Below are 19350 nucleotides of genomic sequence, written 5' to 3'. Positions count from 1 at the left end.
GCCGAACTCGTGTGTGACTTTATCGAAACTGTACTAGAGTTCGTCTATCCTTGGTGAAGAAAGTACATGCATATCTCTAGTATTTGCACTATAAATGTGTTATAGCTTAAGTCATTGTTTTTATCAAAACTATGAGGTGACAGAATCATTATATTATTTACAAGAGGGCAAAAGGCTAATCTGAGACAAGAAGGAGCTGTAGGAGCTGAGCATTCTGAGAAGCTTTTTGTGGCTTGTGACCTTCCGTTTTTCCCAGATTCATTAATAATCTTTGCTAAGATTTTAGTAAAACAAAATTATGGTCCTATAAGGTTTTGTGCTGAATGGAATGACAGTGTGATTGTGTCTATGCATGATATACTGATGGCCATGTATTAAAAACACCATTTTTGAACTCAGCAAATATATCATTAAAAATGTTCTTACCAAGATTAATGAATAATGAAAACAAAAGGACTATGAAGGCTAAGAAAAATGACCTCAGTTCACGGACAGAAATTTCTGAAGACTTGACCTGATGGAAGGCATAAATTAAGTTACACTGAAAAGACATATTTTAAATTTCGAAACATAAAGTGAAACTGTATAACTTCAAAATGTATAATTTATATAATAGTGTAAAGAATGTTATGCGAGAAATATAAACCTTATATTACATATTTACATAAGCGTTGAAATTATCACGACAGAATTGCAATAAAATAAATATTGTCAGCTGATACATTGTCATTACGGACCTTTAATAAGTACAAAACAGCTTTGGTACAATGTTATTTGAAGCACGTGTAAGTTTATAAAAAAAATCCTTTTAATAGCAGTATTGTCACAAGACACAAATAAACCAAAACGGCCTTTAAAAAATCAAAACAAAGCTTTAGAGAATTGTAAGCAAAATACTAGTGTATTCTTGCAATATAACCTGTTTTTGTTTGTTCACGATCCACATATATCGATTTCCTGTAAATAACGTTTTAATATAAACTCTTAGTTTCATACAAATTTATGAATATGCTTCTTAAAAATAAAATGTCATCACAATACATCCATACTAGCTTGAACTTCTAATGCAAGTTTGCATTTATATTTATATATGTATTTTTAATCCTTGACCTGACTTCCTCTAAATATTTAGAGGCGTAAGTGCAACTCCATACTTTTACTTTACCTAAGCTACATAAGAACACAATTTAATTGCAATACCTAAATTAGAATTCAATTTATTGAGCGAAGACCATTGTTCAACTTGTTTTACAACAAAAATTGACAAGAATCCGACCGGCCCGAAAAGCAACTTCAACCTAGTTCTCATTGCTACTTCATAATATCAAAGTTGCGTCAACATTAAGATAAATGAAACTTAAGTCATTTATGTGAATGCTTTTTGGGGCCAATACCTGCTCAACCATCAAAGGGATAAACCCCAATCTAATATTTAAGATTCTCAACTTTTTATTAATCTGGTTTAAAAATAGCATATATAATATATCAATATTATCAAAACTGACAACACTCTGAGCATTGTGAGCGGTTATGATGTTGAGTCTTAATGTGTGGTTAATAATGAAGCACGTGCCTAATATGTTACCGTCTTTGACAGTTACATATTTAACAACTGTTTGTCAACACTTCAACTTTGAAAGGCACTGGTAGCACCACAATAATTATGCAGTCTTTTTTTCCATTGTCAACGTTCTTAATGCGTTATTCCAGTGCAACGAGTAACATATCAATTATTGTTATATATAATATATGAAAGATATCCAAAAGTTCGTTCACGTTGACAAAAAATATCCAGATTATTCTCCTAATATAAATGTAGTTGTAAATTTCGTTGTTTTTCAATTGAGTATATTTTTGTTTCAAAACGGAATTGCAATGTATGTGTCAAATCATATTTGACAATCTAATTCGATAAATACTTTCTGAGCAATATTTTTGAAGTTGACATGCCAGTCATTTTGATTATTGTTGTTCGGTGTATCTTAATAGCAGAAAGTGAAGGCTTACTACCTCTTTTAAACAACCAAGTATAGAGTAGTTTTTTCGTCAACATTTTATTAAAGGAAATAATCAATAAACGTATTTATTTGAGGTGCAACAAATGCATTTTAGATTTGAAAGTACTGCAACCATAGAAAACATGCATAAATGCCGCCTTACTAAGAAATTGACAAGTACATAACTATGTGGCGCAATTTATATATTTATGGTCCAATTATAATATTTGAAATCGATAAACAACTAAAAGAACTGTCAGTAGCTCAGCAATGACATTGCTCTTCCGATTGAAATCATTTACTTCAAATGGTATCGATCTAATAACCACTACGGTAATATTATTCAGTATCTACACTCAAGTTCTTCCGCGCACATTATGTTTTAAAATAACTGCCTTGTATAACTCTTTGTACAATAGTTGTGTCAGGCAATTTTGAATTGAAACCAGTTGATTGACTCTCATAAATGATTAACACTCAAATCAGTCATTACAAATAGCCCCTTATATTGAATTAGAATCAAATTGCAAGTACATGAATCGTATTCAGCGAGCAATTTTGAAATGCATTTTACATCTAATTAAATGACCTTCAAGTATTAGACAAGAATATTTACTACTGTTTAATATTTATCTCTTTACAATCACATTTTGCAAATCCGTCTCTATGCATAAAACAACAATCAAAATTAACGAGCTTCTTTGAGTCTGTATTCAATAAAACACATTTTGGTAAATGACTATAAGTGACAATAAACGCCATTTATTCCTTATTTTGGTGCTTTTATCTACCATTTAAGACGGGTCTTTCAAATTACAATCACAAAAAATTAGACTTACAGGCTTTTCCACATAACCACATTTGAAGTTGTATTTACTGAAGTTTCACGACAACAGTTCTTATATACATAATTGTCTTAAGTAAGAAACAATTGAGCCGTGATGATACAAATGTGAAGCATGTTTACTTGCCGATAACTGTTTTAACGCAAAAATTTTCAACTGAAGTGTGTCTTCCACTGTCGTCCGCCTACCAACTGAAGTGTGTCTACGACTATGGTTCGCCAGTGGGATTAAATCAGTATTGATTTTAATATTCGTGTTTACCACTAACAGGCCTAAATAGCCCCAATCCGTAAGTAACCAATACGTGGTCTTATGATATATGCATAGGTTTAGAGCGAAAGTTCTGTATCAGTCTTACCACATGTTTTAAATTAGGATAACTCTTCCTTGGGGCGAAATTTCCCGTGAGTCGGACATTTTTATCTTTGTAATTTTTAATGATGGGTTTTGTTTGACATGATCTGAGACTTGGTAGCAAATAGTTCATCATTGGTTTAAAAGTTTATACAATTTTCTAAAGGACATCAACTTTTTTGCAATGCCATGGGGTAGTTTGAAGTATTCATAACTTCTGGGGACGGTAATTTAGAACTGTCAGTTTCAATGATTGCTCAGAACTACGCCATCGACAAATTGGTCATATGCAATTAAAGCATGTATTAATGACCAAATATTGGAAATATATAATATATCTCTTTAGTTGAGTATTTTTCTGCGTCACCTCTAATTCTACAAAAGTTGCCGTTGTTATCATGTTCGAATAGAAACTAGATGTCAATGTTCATCTATAAAAACAGTCATGTGTGTGTGTGTGTGTGTGTGTGTGTGTGTGTGTGTGTGTGTTTGTATAGCTATCAACGTGGGGACTCAAACTTGACTGCACACCAACGTCGCGAGGACTGGCGGACAGTGCGAGGACTTACACTATAGTCCTCAGAAAGTTTTCATTTATTTCCGTTAGTTTTGTTGTCCTACATCTTTTTAACACAAAACTACATAGTCCTCAAGTTATCTGCTATCTATGGTACTCATACACATATTACGCACAGTTTACTACTGTCACGTGACCTTGAAAAGTGTAAAATCGACTGGTATCCGTGTTTTCCCGCCTGTATGGCCATTCGCTATAGTTTGGTACCCCGCTTCATGTGATATATGCAAATGATGGTCCTCGTCTTGTATGTAGTTGTCCAGTGTGTAATATATGCATGACGTCAGAGGTCGCGACCTTAACTTCAGTGCGAGGACTTACACTCTAGTCAAAATGGCGGAGACTGAAAACGTGTTGTTAAAACAACTGTTGTCATGGATTACAATGTGGGTGTTGCAGAAAATAAATATGCTCCATTAACTAGTGGAATATGGGTATCTTTCAACAAGGTATGATATACAACGCTTTATTTTTTGTTTGTTGCTAATTTTAATGCAAAACATTAACACCGCAGATCAACATACGTCGAGGATATTTTTCAATTTTAGTGATATCAAAAAAGTCGCCAAAATTCGTCGTAGTGAGCCAGTTTAAAGCGATTGTTGTGAATATACTGTAAGATTTCTTTTTACATTTATTATTTTCAAGCTATATTTTTGATACACGATGTTTAATGTCATGTTTTTGTTTGCATTCGAAAAATTGTTAATGGTGAAATAATCTGTTTTATACTTAACGAATCCGGGTCGTTTCGCCCTAAATCCCGTTCGCCCCCCGAGTCGTTTCGCCCCCCGAGTCGTTTCGCCCTGGGTCGTTTCGCCCTAATTCCTGGGTCGTTTCGCCCTAATTTTTATACGTATAGCGATATTAAAGGATTTATCTTAAGCTTGCCAGAAGCTGAATGGGATATTGTTTAATACAGTAATATATTATCTTAATTACTGTTTATTTTGTCTTTTGAAATAAAACAACGTACAAAGTTAATTATATTGCATATATTTTGATAGCTCTAATATGTTTGATAGCTCTAATATGAATAATAAGAATACACATGTATAAACAAAACATTCAATACAATGTCGAAGCACACATACACAATAATTTGACATACATTTTATTTTATCTAACATAAAACAACTGAGAAAATCACATCGAAATACAGATTTCATTTTATATTTATTAATAAACAAAACATTCAATCCAGTGTCGAAGCACACATATACACTAATTTGACATACATCTTATTTTACCTAACATAAAACAACTTGGCAAATCACATCAAAATTACATTGAATACAATGTGGTAGAATACACACAAAATCAGTTGATATAAACTTTGTATTTTACAACAACTTTTTTTTTAGTTTTGCTTATTTTAATGTCCGTAACAGACTTCATCGTCTGTTTGATAACACTATCCACTTCACTCCCCAGACAATCCGACAACTGAGTCTGCCGACATGTCGTCGGACGGCCCGTACAATCTGGACACGGACTTTAAGAAATGTGTTGTGGATACTTCATTCCCCATGTATTTGTCCCACAGGGATTGTATCTTTTCCTCCAACTTGGTGTATTTGGTTGCGACATCACGATCCAGGTCGTCGGCAGCTACTGCGATAGCAACGATCTCTGCCTCAGTCATCAAGGTTGGTACAAGAACGTAGATGGAGCAGCCACCATATCTAATCTAAATTAAAATTGCAATTAATAATAAAATTTGTATAAAAAATCTTAATTTTCCATATATGTTAAACAAATACTATTCGGAGCAAAAGAATCCTTTACAAAAGCCTAATATTACATAATAATTAAATAAGGGCGAAACAACCCACTTGTAAGGGCGAAACGACCCTGGGCGAAACGACCCGGGGTGACAGAGGGCGAACGGGATTAAGGGCGAAACGACCCGACACCATACTTAACAGGGATTGCTCAAAGTTGCTTATATTCGTCATTGTTGGTGAAAGTAGATCCCCTAACATTTTTCGTGTGAAAATACCGGGAACATTCTGTACTCCACCAACTGATTTACATCATCATCTCAACATGTGATTTCGTTTGGTCAGTGACTCATTATGCTTATTATCTGAACTTTGTGACCATTTTTTCAAATGTTTCATAAGAACAATACATAAACCGCCACAAAACGCTATATAGTGTTCTAGCAGCAGGTGGCTCGAATAATTATCACGCGCTTTCGTTTTAAAAACAGGTTCGTTTCTGAATTTCACATGTAATTTATAATTCAATGACATGTGATGAAAGATCTTAGACAGTCGTTTGACCCTTTTCATATAAAATACAACGTAGAGACCATAAATTTTCGGTTAAAAAAGGTACATACTTTTTTTTACCCATGGTTGGTAGCTAATGAAGGGAAAACAATATAAAAAAATCAGGTTTTGCATTCTTTTTTGGACAGAACCAATAACCTTATGTTAACAAATAAGATCTGCAAAGTTCTGACCTCTTGTATGCACCAAATTGCAATTGTTTGACAATATCTTATAGCAAATGAATAACAAAATCATGCGTGGCACGCATGAGGAGCTGGCGCCACGCATGAGAGAATGTAATACAAAAATGGATCTGGCTTTAGGCCACAACAAATTGATTAAATGATAGTCAGATTTGCTGCACCTATAAATTTTAAAACGAAATAAAAATATTTTTATTTTGCGCCCTTTGAGCAGCAACAATTTTGCATTGCACCTATTCATTTAATGATTTAGTTTAATGTAGCCTATATCTAATGGGTGATGGCAATCGGGTTGGGGTGATGGTCGTTTCGTCCCCCTACCAGTTCGAGCCACTGATATTTGTGTAAGGAGGGATTGGTCGTTTCGTCTCACTGATAAGATATAGCCAGGATGGTTATGTTAGGTTTAAGAAAGAATGTCTCAACATTTTGAAAAAAAAAACATTGAAACTAGTTGACAGCTCCCTAGCAAGTACATTTTGAATCTTCAAAAAGGAGATTTTCACTTTTGGCGGAACTCAATATTTCTCGCTGCAGAAACAGATCACAGCTCTGAAGGTAAATTGTGAGCAATCTAAACCTATGGGAGACACTTTTCTAGGTAAATAAACACAGCACAGGGATGGAATAAATGAGTAATGTAGTCAAAACTAGGATTGCATTCTGTTTGAATGTTCTGTGCCAAATGCCATGGGTCAAATTTCTCAATTTTTACAACCGTATGGTTGGTGGGGGGAAACATCAAGGACCATAGTTTTACAAGTGAAGAGGCCAGCCTTTTCTTTGGGTGTATTTTCAATGTATGTTGCCTATGTTATGACACTGACACAAAAAGACTTTCCTGTGTCACTTTCTGTTTTGATGAAATGGATATGAGTGTTTGTGGCCTCTCAGAACTGGAAATTTGGTAAAAAAATATATCCCCTGCCCCCTTACAAAATAGACTGTTATAACGCTATGCGTTACTAGATTGGTTTATTGTAAAAAAAATGGCGGCGTTGGTCTGTCTTGTTGCGTCGGCCAAAGACACAAATGGAAATGTGAATTTTTCCCCATGACAATGAGTCATTGCATCGCAGATGATTTTAGTAACTTATTTACATTACAGCCAACGCGGAACAAACATAATCCTTGGTCACACCACAGCCAGAATCATTAGTACTCGGCGGCCTCGTCATGTTTTCACACGGCGTATTGGCCAGGCACTCAACATCAATCCGCGCAATAACGCTGAGTCTGAATTTACCTCGCGTACTTTCGCGGCATAAATCCTCGGCATATGTTCGCGGATAGAGTTCAAAGATATACACCTACATGTGCATTTGTGTAGCATAGAAACCTAGATTTACGCTACTTTCATGTTATTATTTTCACGTTTTAATAAGCGGATATGATGTTTATATGATGCTTTCAACCCATGCCAAAGACAAAAAAATCTTACCGGACATGAGGTCCGATAACTTTAAAAATGTACCAGACCTCACCGCATTTTACCGGACTTTATTCTGCTTTAAACAAACATACATGGTATAGTTTTTTATCGTTATGATGTTCACAATGTTTAACAACTCTAAATACAATAAAATAACAATTAAATTTATGCCCGTTTAGTCAGCACTACCGGTCGTAAATTTCGCCAAAAATCGGCCGTATTAGGTCCTTTTAACAAATGGCGGAAGGCACTCGGACGTCCGATAATCCGCACTCATATTGTTGTCTAATATCGAATAATAGTCACATTACACAGCCATGTATGCTGACAAAGATGCACCATGAAAACTTCTAGGGTAACTTTTCAGTCGCCAAAGCGTCCAATCGGTAACGAGAATGCGTATCATAAGGGCAGGGATAAATGGTGATCATTATTTTTGATTGACGTCAGTCTTGAAGTTAGCGTTTATCGCAGATTGATTTACACAAAATCACAGTTTTAAAATTTACGCAATATCCAATGGTAATTAAACAGTATATGAAAGACGGTGTCGGGTATTATCGCACCTTTTTACCATAAACAATTACTTAAACAATCATTGTTCCTTATGAGAAATTAAATGCAAATGGTTAGCAATTAATAACTTATGGCGAGTAAGTTGTGAAAACAATACCCGTTACAAATTGCATGCGGTAACAATTTAATTTAAATAGCAGTATATTTCATCATGTCCATTTTTAGAACTGCATTACACATTTTTCTACAGCCACGTGATAATATTATTTAAGTCTATTTGTACGCATCTGCACCATTCACTACACATGATGCCATGTAAAGCCAGGGTTTTAATAAGAGCGCGAAATTTTTGCCGACAGAGTTGAGTTCCACGCATGGCAAGGTTTAAGCGTGAGTGTCAAAACAGACCATGTGCCGTAACTATATATAGACGTGCAACTCGGTACATGTAGTATTTTAAAATAAAAAAATACATCGGCATTAATGCACACAATGAGATATTATTGACACATTGAAACTATAGACAAAATACGTAAATTTATGAATTATAAATTAAATTAAAGTCGCTCATTGATTGGTCATTATAATAAAATATTACCAGTGAATATGAATATGCTCGCACATTGCGTCACTTGATTTACGCATGTTAAATGGGAATGATTATGATCCCATCCAAATATTCACTTTTCGTAAGCACTTGCAAAAAATGGCGAACTTTGTGTTTATAAAATTCTGAATCACATTAGCATCAATACTGGTCATATTTTGGTTTTGAACATTTAACTCGGTATTTGTTAATATTCAAGTTTCGTTTTCATTGTTTTACCAAAACACACAATTTATTTATGGTCGGCCACAAGGTCCGACAATGTCGGGAATAGTACAGGACCTCAGCTAATTTTATCGGAAATGTCCAAGGTCCGATGTCTTTCGCATGGGTTGGATGCTTTATAGACAAGTTATATAATAGCATATCCTAAAATATATTCAACAAATAATGCGCTTTAACAAATTATTGTTGAATTAATTAAGCATAACTGTAATGTTTCGTTCGATTCTTAAATTAGCATTATTCAATTTGCAATCCGAAACATGCTTCCGAGTTTTAATGCTAATGCGACATTAACAATTAAATTCTAGTGTCAAATAAACAGTGCTTATCCTTTATCTAAAAAGAAAGCGCTCGAAAATTATGCAGGCATGTAGAATGTTGCAAGAAAAGTGTGGGTTTATTTTGTGTTGTATAAATACATGAGCATCACTTCAGAAGGTTGACGCGTGTTCATTGGGGAAAAAAACCGCCCTGATTGGACGTTATTTCATCACATCTTTAAATAGAAACAAATGCCAACATTTATTTCATACTTAATAAAAAAGGCAAATATTTGTATTTCTTGAAATTCTGGAGCACTTTTCTTGTAAATATTTACCAGAATTTGCTTTAATACTGGAATATACGGGATAATTGGGTAATGAGTAGCGACAGGAAAAATAGTAAGTATGCAGTAATAGATTACATTAAATTAATTATGATTTTAAATATTATTATAATTGCTCTTTTAAAATTTATTGACTAACTAATCTTTTAAAGATTTTTTTTTTATGATGCGCATCGACTTGGCGTCATATAGCGGCTTGCCTTGGCGGACAGATGCGAAGCAAGCGTTGAAATGCAACGTGCCGCCGCATACTGACGCGGCTTCAACGGCCGACTCGGCATCAACTCGTTGCACCTTGACTCTTCGGATTGCGAAATATGTTTGTTCCATGTTGGCTGTACTGTATATCAGCCACATTTACATCAGGATGTGAAATGTCACCGGTCATATGCATATGTTTGTTAAAAATCTGCAATAAACTTGTTGGTATTGATTACGTTAAAAAAGCCAAGATAACATGCAACTGAGTGTCGCTGTTGAAGTCGACAAAAAAGAATGCGTCTTATATAAATTGTACACGACTCCTATCTACTTGTTCAAACTGTTGATGGCTAAGTTCAAGGTGTACAATTATGCCCCAAAAACATGAACTTAACATAAGTGCAAAAGTGAAGAAACTTTCCGGACCTCAACAACTTTACTTGGATTTGATTGACTTTTTTATATGAAATACAAAACGTTTACTACCCATTTCTTATTTTTCTTTCATTACCAAGTTACGTTGTTTTTTTTACTTTACAAAACTTAAACTTCTCATTAAATTACTAATTTTAACAGTGCTAAACTAACAAAAGTAATGCATTGAGTATTGTGTAATACCATAACCTACTATGTTTAGAACTAATACAAATGCAAGATATTTCCTATTAGTGTTGTTTTCTTCCAAAATTACAGCCTCATACAGGCTGGCAAAAAGTAAAAAAAAATCCCCAAAATTTCCAATATAATAAGCCAAACTTTTAAATAAATTCAATTGGTCATACAGAAGTTTAATTCCCTAGCAGTTTTATAATATGAATTTTAGAAAGCAGTTAAATATATGCACTTATTAACAATCGGTATACTGATAACTGTTATTTATAATCGTTATAATAATGTTTTAATTTTCCCTATGGTTTATCGCACTTTTTCCCGAATCAAAAAGGCACAGGCTGTAAAATATAATGTGAAGAAAAATCACTGCTTATGCTTAATGTTAAATTTTAATGTATTATTAATTGTTTCATGTTATTGACACTGTAACCATCATTGACGAAAAGCTGAGTTTCTTACATGTATAAAACTTTGATAATGAAAACTAATTTAAGTAGTCACTACCTGGTGTGAATAAGCAGAACAGCTATTTGAGATTTTTAACCAGGGTTTCGAAGAAAACTGGTTATTAGATTGGCGAATGTCGGCGGGCTAGCGTGCGTAATAAGCTTGTCCTGGCCATAACTATGTTGTTCATTGTGAGATTTTAAAATCATATGGCACATTTGTTCACCATCAGTGGACGGTGTGTCACGCCAAAGAATCACGTCAATATCTCCAAGGTCAAGGTCACACTTTGAGTTCAAAGGTCAAAAATGGTCATAAATGAGCTTGTCCGGGCCATAACTATGTCGTTCATGGTGAGATTTTAAAATCAATTGGCACATTTGTTCATCATTGGAGGCCAAGGGTATGTCGTGCGAAAAAATTGAGTTGATATCTCTAAAGTCAAGGTCACACTTTGAGTTGAAAACCTGGTTTTGTGACAATTTTGTCCCTTGTTTTATTTATTTTTACAAACTAATATATTGGATAGGAGCTAAAACTCAGTTATTATCAGTAAATGATCTTGCATTGGTATTTTGCAGATATTGTGCATATATTTTTTATGCCCCGGGATCGAAAGATCGGGGGCATATTGTTTTGGGTCTGTCTGTCTGTCAGTCTTCTGTCTGTCATTCATTGTGTATGTCACCAACTTAAACCTTGGTTAAACTTTTGCAATAACTTTTTATGCCCCCCTTCAAAGAAGAGGTGGTATATTGCTTTGCACGTGTCGGTCTGTCTGTCCGGATGATAACTCAAGAACGCTTAGGCCTAGGATCATGAAACTTCATAGGTACATTGATCATGACTTGCAGATGACCCCTATTGATGTTCAGGTCACTAGGTCAAAGGTCACGGTGACCCGAAGTAGTAAAATCGTTTCCGGATGATAACTCAAGAACGCTTATGCCTAGGATCATGAAACTTCATGGGTACATTGATTATGACTCGCAGATGACCCCTATTGATTTTCAGGTCACTAGGTCAAAGGTCAAGGTCACAGTGTCAAAAAACGTATTCACACAATGGCTGCCACTACAACTGACAGCCCATATGGGGGGCATGCATGTTTTACAAACAGCCCTTGTTGAATATTGAAGACAGCAACTTGATATTTGGCATGAACGTGTATCTCATGAAGCTGCACATTTTGAGTGGTGAAAGGTCAAGGTCATCCTTCAAGGTCAAAAGTAAAAAAATACAATCCAAGGGAAGTGTAGATGCTTAAAAAGGGAGATAATTTCTAAACCTGCCAAATGATATATTGAAATTTTATTTTAAAGCGGTGCAATAGGGGGCATTGTGCTTCTGACAAACACATCTCTTGTTTTAAAATAGAATAAAAATTTATTTATTTTTATTTAGCTCGCTTGCTCCATTTTTTTTGGGGGGGGAAGGGGGCTAAAATCAATAGAACAAATCTTCAATTTGTTGTGGCCTTATGTGCGTTTGACAAATATAATGTGATTACATGTTGATATTTTCAACAAGCTTGTCATATAGTGGAGCTATTCTACTCACCCCGGCGTTGGAAAATGTTTAAGTTTGCGTACCACCTCAAATATTTTCAATGTCTCTGGACATATTGCTTTCATATTTTGCATACTTCTTTGCGAACATGACCCAAACCTATAAACAAGAGCAGACTACTGTATCAAGTATTTTATAAAAATTATGGCCCTTTTCCACTTAGAATATGCATATTATTGATAAATCTATGTTAAAGTTTGCGTACCACCTCATATATTTTCTATGTCTCTTGACATATTGCTTTCATATTGTGCATACTTCTTCACTAAAATAACCCCAATCAACAAGAGCAGACAACTGTATCAAGCATTTTGTAAGAATTATGTGCCCTTTTTATGGTACTTAAAAAATTTGAAAATTTTGTAAAAATTTTTGTTTAAGGTTCACTTTATTCCTAAAGTATCAAAGGTATTGCTTTCATACTTGCAACACTTACTAACTATCATAAGGGGACTGTGTAGGCAAAGTTATTTTAATTTTAATAAATTGCCACAACTTCTATATTTATGATCAGATTTGATTCATACTTTGACAAAACAACACTTACCTTTATCTTAATCTATCTAATTAGTATATTTTATGTCTTTACAAATGCTCAATAGATTGTAGAAAATATACCTGAACTCAGAATCGTCTATAAAGTACAACTTCTTTAAAACAAAAGCGATCAATATGTTTCAATTATGGTCCTCTTCCACTTATAATATGACCATATCACCTTGACCTTATTGAATATGAATGATTACCCCATGATGGCTAATACGTTATACTGTCAAGCCCCCGAATAGTGAGTGCGCTGTCCTCTGACAGCTCGTGTACAATATACAGTTTATTTCCCTCCTTAACAAGGTATTTAATGGGTAAAAAAACTTCCAAATGTCGAGTCTACATTGCATGAAACATTCTTTCTTTCAATTGAGAAGTTAAGTTGAAAAAATTGCAACGTAACAACAACATCACATTTTGAAAATATAATCAACTGTAACAAATAATAATTTTAAAAAAAGTCAGTTTTTTTGTGTAAACTTGACCTGAAATGACCCCAAAAACTGTTTACAGTAGGGTTTGCAAAGAGCATTACTCATGGTCATAAGTTAACAGTGGAATCAAACAACTTCTTCACAACCAATAGAAGTTCTAGAACTTCCAAATGTCTATCTACATGTAACATAATTTTTATTAGCGAGGCTGTTTTCGGAGAAAACCCGAGCTATTGTCATAGCCAGCTTGTCCCATGTAGGCGTCGTGCTTAAACCTTAACATTTGCTCTAAAATCAAAGTGCTGCCACCTACAACTTTGAAACTTCATATGTAGATGCAACTTAATGAGTTATACATGCCACACCCATTTTGGAGTAACTAGGTCAAAGGTCAAGGTCACTGTGACCTCCAATATCAAACCTTAACATTGCCTCTAAAATCAAAGTGCTTCCACCTACAACTTTGAAACTTCATATATAGATGCACCTTAATGAGTTCTACACACCACACCCATTTTGGGTCACTAGGTCAAAGGTCAAGGTCACATAGCACCCATTATGTGGTGCTCTTGTTTTTAAATTACTTCAGATTTGTGAATTGAATTGATAGTTAAGGTAGAATTACTATATGATAAAATGGTTCTTAACATGCGTCACACTTTTGAATAATTTTCAGACAAATAGACTAGAAATACTGCTGAAAATGGTGGTTTTCTGGATCCTGCGATAACTTTAAAAGTTCTTAATATTTTTTTCATGAAACTTGCAACAACATGGATAGATGGCAATATGGACATGATGCACGTCATTTCATTTTGTTCCTACGTCAAAAATTGTGGTTGCTATGGCAACCATAAAAAAAATTTAATGGTGGAATTTCTGACAAATTTTGGAGCCGATAGGGAACCATATTGCTTGACAAAAGCCTTGTTTTAGCAAGAGTTTTCTAGAAAAAAACTAACCAATCAAAATGTGGACTTAACACAAAGCTTATTTTATTTTAAAAATGAGGACTTGACATACAATTTATTTACCATTTAAGTTATGACTTGATACACAATTCATTTGATCCAGGGGTTCTGAAATATTTTAAGAGTCTAATTGTCCACGGACAAGTTGGACCCACAAATTCACTTGTCCGTACCAAAGAAGTACTTGTCCGTACTTTTAAGATAGATAAAGTTAAAGGTCATTACTAATTAAGCAAATAATACAAGCATGCACTTTTGTTAACTTCTATTTTAAATTATAAACATAGTTAACTAGAAAATTGAACAAAAAATACAAGCAAGATGTGCATATAATAAGATCACGTTTAAGTCACACATGATACTAGTCTTATTTATAAGACGCGCAAAGAATTTAGAGATACTTTTTATGTGGGCTAAATTCTTTGGAACTCCAAATATTACCAATATAAAAAGTAGCTTAATATTTGAGAGCGTAAACAAGTTCGACTAACATGATACATGTACCATCTCGGATATTTAATAATCTCAACATGACTACACAATTCACTTGAAATAAAATAATATTTAATAATCTCAACATGACTACACAATTCACTTGAAATAAAATAATCTCCGTTAATTATAAGTATATAATTATCCGCTAATAAAGGAAACTCCTTACGAAGTTTACATTTACACACATCGGCAACGTTTCAAGCCAAGGAAAATCAATTAGCCAAGACTAAAAAAATTCTCGTTTCCGCTTGGCGTCGTGTGTTTATCATATTCATACTTGGCTTTTCTCTTCTTTTCCAACGCCGAACTGATTTTATCATTGGTCTGATTAGCGTAATGGCTAGATGTTGAAGTGGTTTTATTATATAAAAATCAAATGCAGGTCGTTAGAACATGTATGCGGCCATTTGCAATGTACGAAAAGTGTTATCATAAAATTCTTATGGTGATTGGCTGTTGCTATACACATGTGTGCTGGTTTCTCTATTAAAACAGGGACATAGGTCCCTGATTAAAATTGTTTTCTTATGCGTGATTGGCTGTTGCTATATATACTCGTGGACTGGTTTACCACATTAAATAATTATTATCGGAAAATAACATACCTCCAGTTAAAAAAGTGTGCTAGTCCGCAGATTAATCATAAGCTATTTAAATAAACTTTGTTTTTTATTTTCGAAAAAAATTGAAGTTTCGTTCTCAAAAAAATTTTACCACGGAAATTTTACTTGTCCCCGGACAAGCCAGCTTTAAAAAACTGCTTGCCCGGAAGGGTAAATTGACGACTCGAACAACTCGGACAGCATATTTCAGAACCCCTGTGATCAAAATAAGACTTTGCATACAAGTATTTTCAAAATAAGAACTTTATCCAAAACAATCTTAGCAATCAAAATGAGGACTGGCCATGAATGACATTAATGAAAATGAAGACTAGTCCTGCAATATTTTTTTAAATAAGAATTTTCTCAAAAAACCTTATCAATCAAAATGAGGACTTTGCACAAAGCTTATTTTATTATAAAAGTTAGGACTTGACATACGCTTGAATTACCATAAAAGTGAGGACTTGATACACTATTTGTTTGATCAAAATAAGACTTTCCTACAATTAGGTTTTTTTTCAAAATAAGAAACTTTCGCCAAAAAAATCTGTTAATCAAAATGAGGCCTCTACACAAAACTGATTTTATTATAAAAGTGAGGACTTGACATCCATTTGATTTATCATAAAAGTGAGGACTTGATGCACACTTTATTTGATCAAAACGATGACTTTCCCTACAATTAGTTTTTTATACGCCCGTCTATGACGGGACGTATTATGGTATACCCCGCGTCTGTCCGTCCGTCCGTCCGTCCGTCTGTCCGTCCGTCCGTCTGTCCGTCCGTCCGTCCGTCTGTTAATGTCGTACGCTACGTCAAATATCCTTTGACAGATTTTCTTCAAATTTTAACACAATCTTAATATTGATAAACCCTGATCCCCTTTCGTTTTTGACGGAATTCTGAATTGTCGTTCCAGAGTTATGGGACTTTGTTCGTCAAAATTTCGTGATTTCATTGAATGTTCTTCTGTAGCTCAAATATCCTTCGATGGATTTTTTTCAAATTTCAACACAATCTTAATATTGATTAACCCTGATCCCCTTTCGTTTTTGACGGAATTCTGAATTGTCGTTCCAGAGTTATGGGACTTTGTTCGTCAAAATTTCGTGATTTCATTGAATGTCCTACCGTAGCCGTCCGTCCGTCCGTCTGTTAATGTCGTACGCTATGTCAAATATCCTTTGACAGATTTTCTTCAAATTTTAACACAATCTTAATATTGATAAACCCTGATCCCCTTTCGTTTTTGACGGAATTCTGAATTGTCGTTCCAGAGTTATGGGACTTTGTTCGTCAAAATTTCGTGATTTCATTGAATGTCCTACTGTAGCTCAAATATCCTTCGATGGATTTTTTTTTTTTTTTTTTTAGTATCCCTGAAAAATTGAACAAGGTGAGCTTTTTTCTATTCCGATTGTACACTACCACTTACCCATCTACATTTCTCTTTTATTATTGGTCAAAATATCTATAACAGGTTTACTTCAACTCCATATCCTCTAAAGAAATGCATACATATACTCAAAAAAAGATATGGTATGAATGTCAAGGAGACGGCGCTCCATGCTCATGTACTTATAAAATAAACCATGTATTCAAATACAAATAAACTGAAGTAAAAAATGATTCAAAGGGTTATTTATTACCTTACTACTTCATTGGCGAACGACGGGCGTATCATGCGCTCATGGCGCAGCTCCTCAGTTCAAAATAAGAACTTTAAAAAAAAAACATCTTAGCAATCAAAATGAGGACTTTGCACAAAACTTATTTTATTATTAAAGTGAGGACTTGACATACAATTGATTTATCATAAAAGTGAGGACTTGATACAAAATATATTTTATCAAAACGATGATTTGCCCTACAATTAGGTTTTTATGCCCCCGGATAGAATGATCGGGGGTATATTGTTTTTGGCCTGTCTCTCATTGTATGTGTGTGTCTGTCCCAAAACTTAAACCTTGGTCATAACTTGCAATATTGATGATAGCAACTTGATATTTGGCATGCAAGTGTATCTCATGGAGTTGCACATTTTTAGTGGTGAAAGGTCAAGGTCATCCTTCAAGGTAAAAGGTCAAAAATATGGCTTCAAAGCAGCGCAGTAGGGGGCATTGTGTTTCACGAACACAGCTCTCACTTAAAAATAAGAAATAATTGCAAAAAACTCCTATCAATTAAAATGAGGACATGACACATTTTATTAAAATACACGTAGTCAAGACTTGACATACAATTCTTGGCAAGCATGTTTTATAAATCATGTCCTGAATACAATCATTAGATGGATAGTTATGTAGATTAATGTTGTGGTATACATGTAACATGGCTTTTGATTCTGTCATGCAGGAGATGATGCCAATGATTCACCATTAGAGGACATGATGTAACGGTGGCCCAGAACTCTGCTCAACATCGTTCATGTAGTAGTACCTACATTCTGACATGCTCACAAACAACAAAACATACCAAGGTACTGGCGAGAGATAATCTCTGATGCTCATATGCAATCATTCAAGTACAACTTCATAGCGGACAGTTACATGTAAGTTTATGGAAGTTGTGACAAAATCTGGTTATCATTGATGCCCCAGATGCACCAGAAGACATTAATATTATAATGTGTTAAGCAAGTTATTATAAACAATAGTAAATTACTAACAAAAGAAGGACTCGACACACAGTTCTGTATATTGTGCATGTGAGGACTTCGAATACATTTCTTGCTTAATATGTTCTCTCATTTTTGATCCCCCGCCAAAGGCGGAGGGATATTGTTTTGGCGTTGTCCGTCCGTCTGGCTGTCCGTCCGTCCGTCTGTCCGGCACTTTTGTGTCCGGAGCCATATCTTGGAAGTGCTTTGGTGGATTTCATTGAAACTTGGTATGAGTATATATATATATGGATAAGAGGATGATGCACGCCAAATGGCATTGTACGCCATCGGATAATAAGGGAGTTATGGCCCTTTGTATCTTGAAAAAATGCTTTTTTGAGTGCCAAATATAGCACTGTTGTGTCCAGAAGCATATTGGCGGGGGATATAAATTCAATGAATTTGCTTGTTTCTCTAAATTTCTACATCAAATATACTATATAGTTACTAACAAAATGAGGACTCGACACATAATTCTATATATTGTGAATGTGAGGACTTCAAATATAATTTTTCATGTTTCATGGTTTAATTATTTTCTTTATAACTTCATACACAGATTCGTTAATGGAAGTTGTGATAAAGCATTACTAGCTTTGTTGTGATGCAGGAGAGTTTTTTTCCCATGCACTCGGGAATATTGAGAGGGATGACGAAATTCTTTATAACTATAGCATAGGACCTTATCCTTGGAGAAAAAAAGCTATTTTTATAGGCTGCAGGCCTGGATCATTTTTGAATAATTTGAATTGAACTACAGTATGTGAATGGTATTATTCTCCTGAAAGGTAATACGACTCAGGAGTCGAATAGTGGATTTCCATAATAACAAGTGTTTGTTGTTGTTCTTTATGGTTGTGTCCTCAAGTAATATATGAGTTGAGGAGTAAGAAATAGGTAGTTATCCAATAAGGCAAAATGTATGCATTTATTTAACTAAAACCGCACTTGTTTGGACAAGTATGGGTCTAAGTGCTCTAACACACCAATTCCATCAGAGGATGACATTTCAATATGTATTTGCGGTTATAATCTAAACCATTCGCCATATTGTCGAAAATGAATGAAAGGAGTCGGGTATTTGCATATTGTCTTGCTGCTGATTATAAACAGAACCCGTAGTTACATGTAAGGAACAATTTCAATACTGTCCACTGAGCAATAT

At 34.5% G+C, this 19350-nt stretch overlaps 1 protein-coding gene across 1 annotated transcript in view; it reads left to right on the top strand.

Annotated features, from left to right (window-relative positions):
• Positions 1 to 6556: 6556 nt before the first annotated feature.
• The window catches only part of LOC127842704 (plexin-A2-like), a 29515-nt gene continuing 16721 nt past the window's right edge, over positions 6557 to 19350 (top strand). Inside the window, exons 1-2 of the mRNA XM_052372378.1 lie at positions 6557 to 6813; positions 17879 to 18002. The gene's annotated coding sequence lies outside the window, so the exon portion shown is untranslated. The remainder of the gene's footprint in view (positions 6814 to 17878; positions 18003 to 19350) is intronic.

The sequence above is a fragment of the Dreissena polymorpha genome, chromosome 8 (assembly GCF_020536995.1).
Source record: "Dreissena polymorpha isolate Duluth1 chromosome 8, UMN_Dpol_1.0, whole genome shotgun sequence".
NCBI classification, from domain to species: domain Eukaryota; kingdom Metazoa; phylum Mollusca; class Bivalvia; order Myida; family Dreissenidae; genus Dreissena; species Dreissena polymorpha.
Note: the sequence above shows the minus strand (reverse complement) of the source record. Positions and strands in the feature narration are given on the sequence as shown.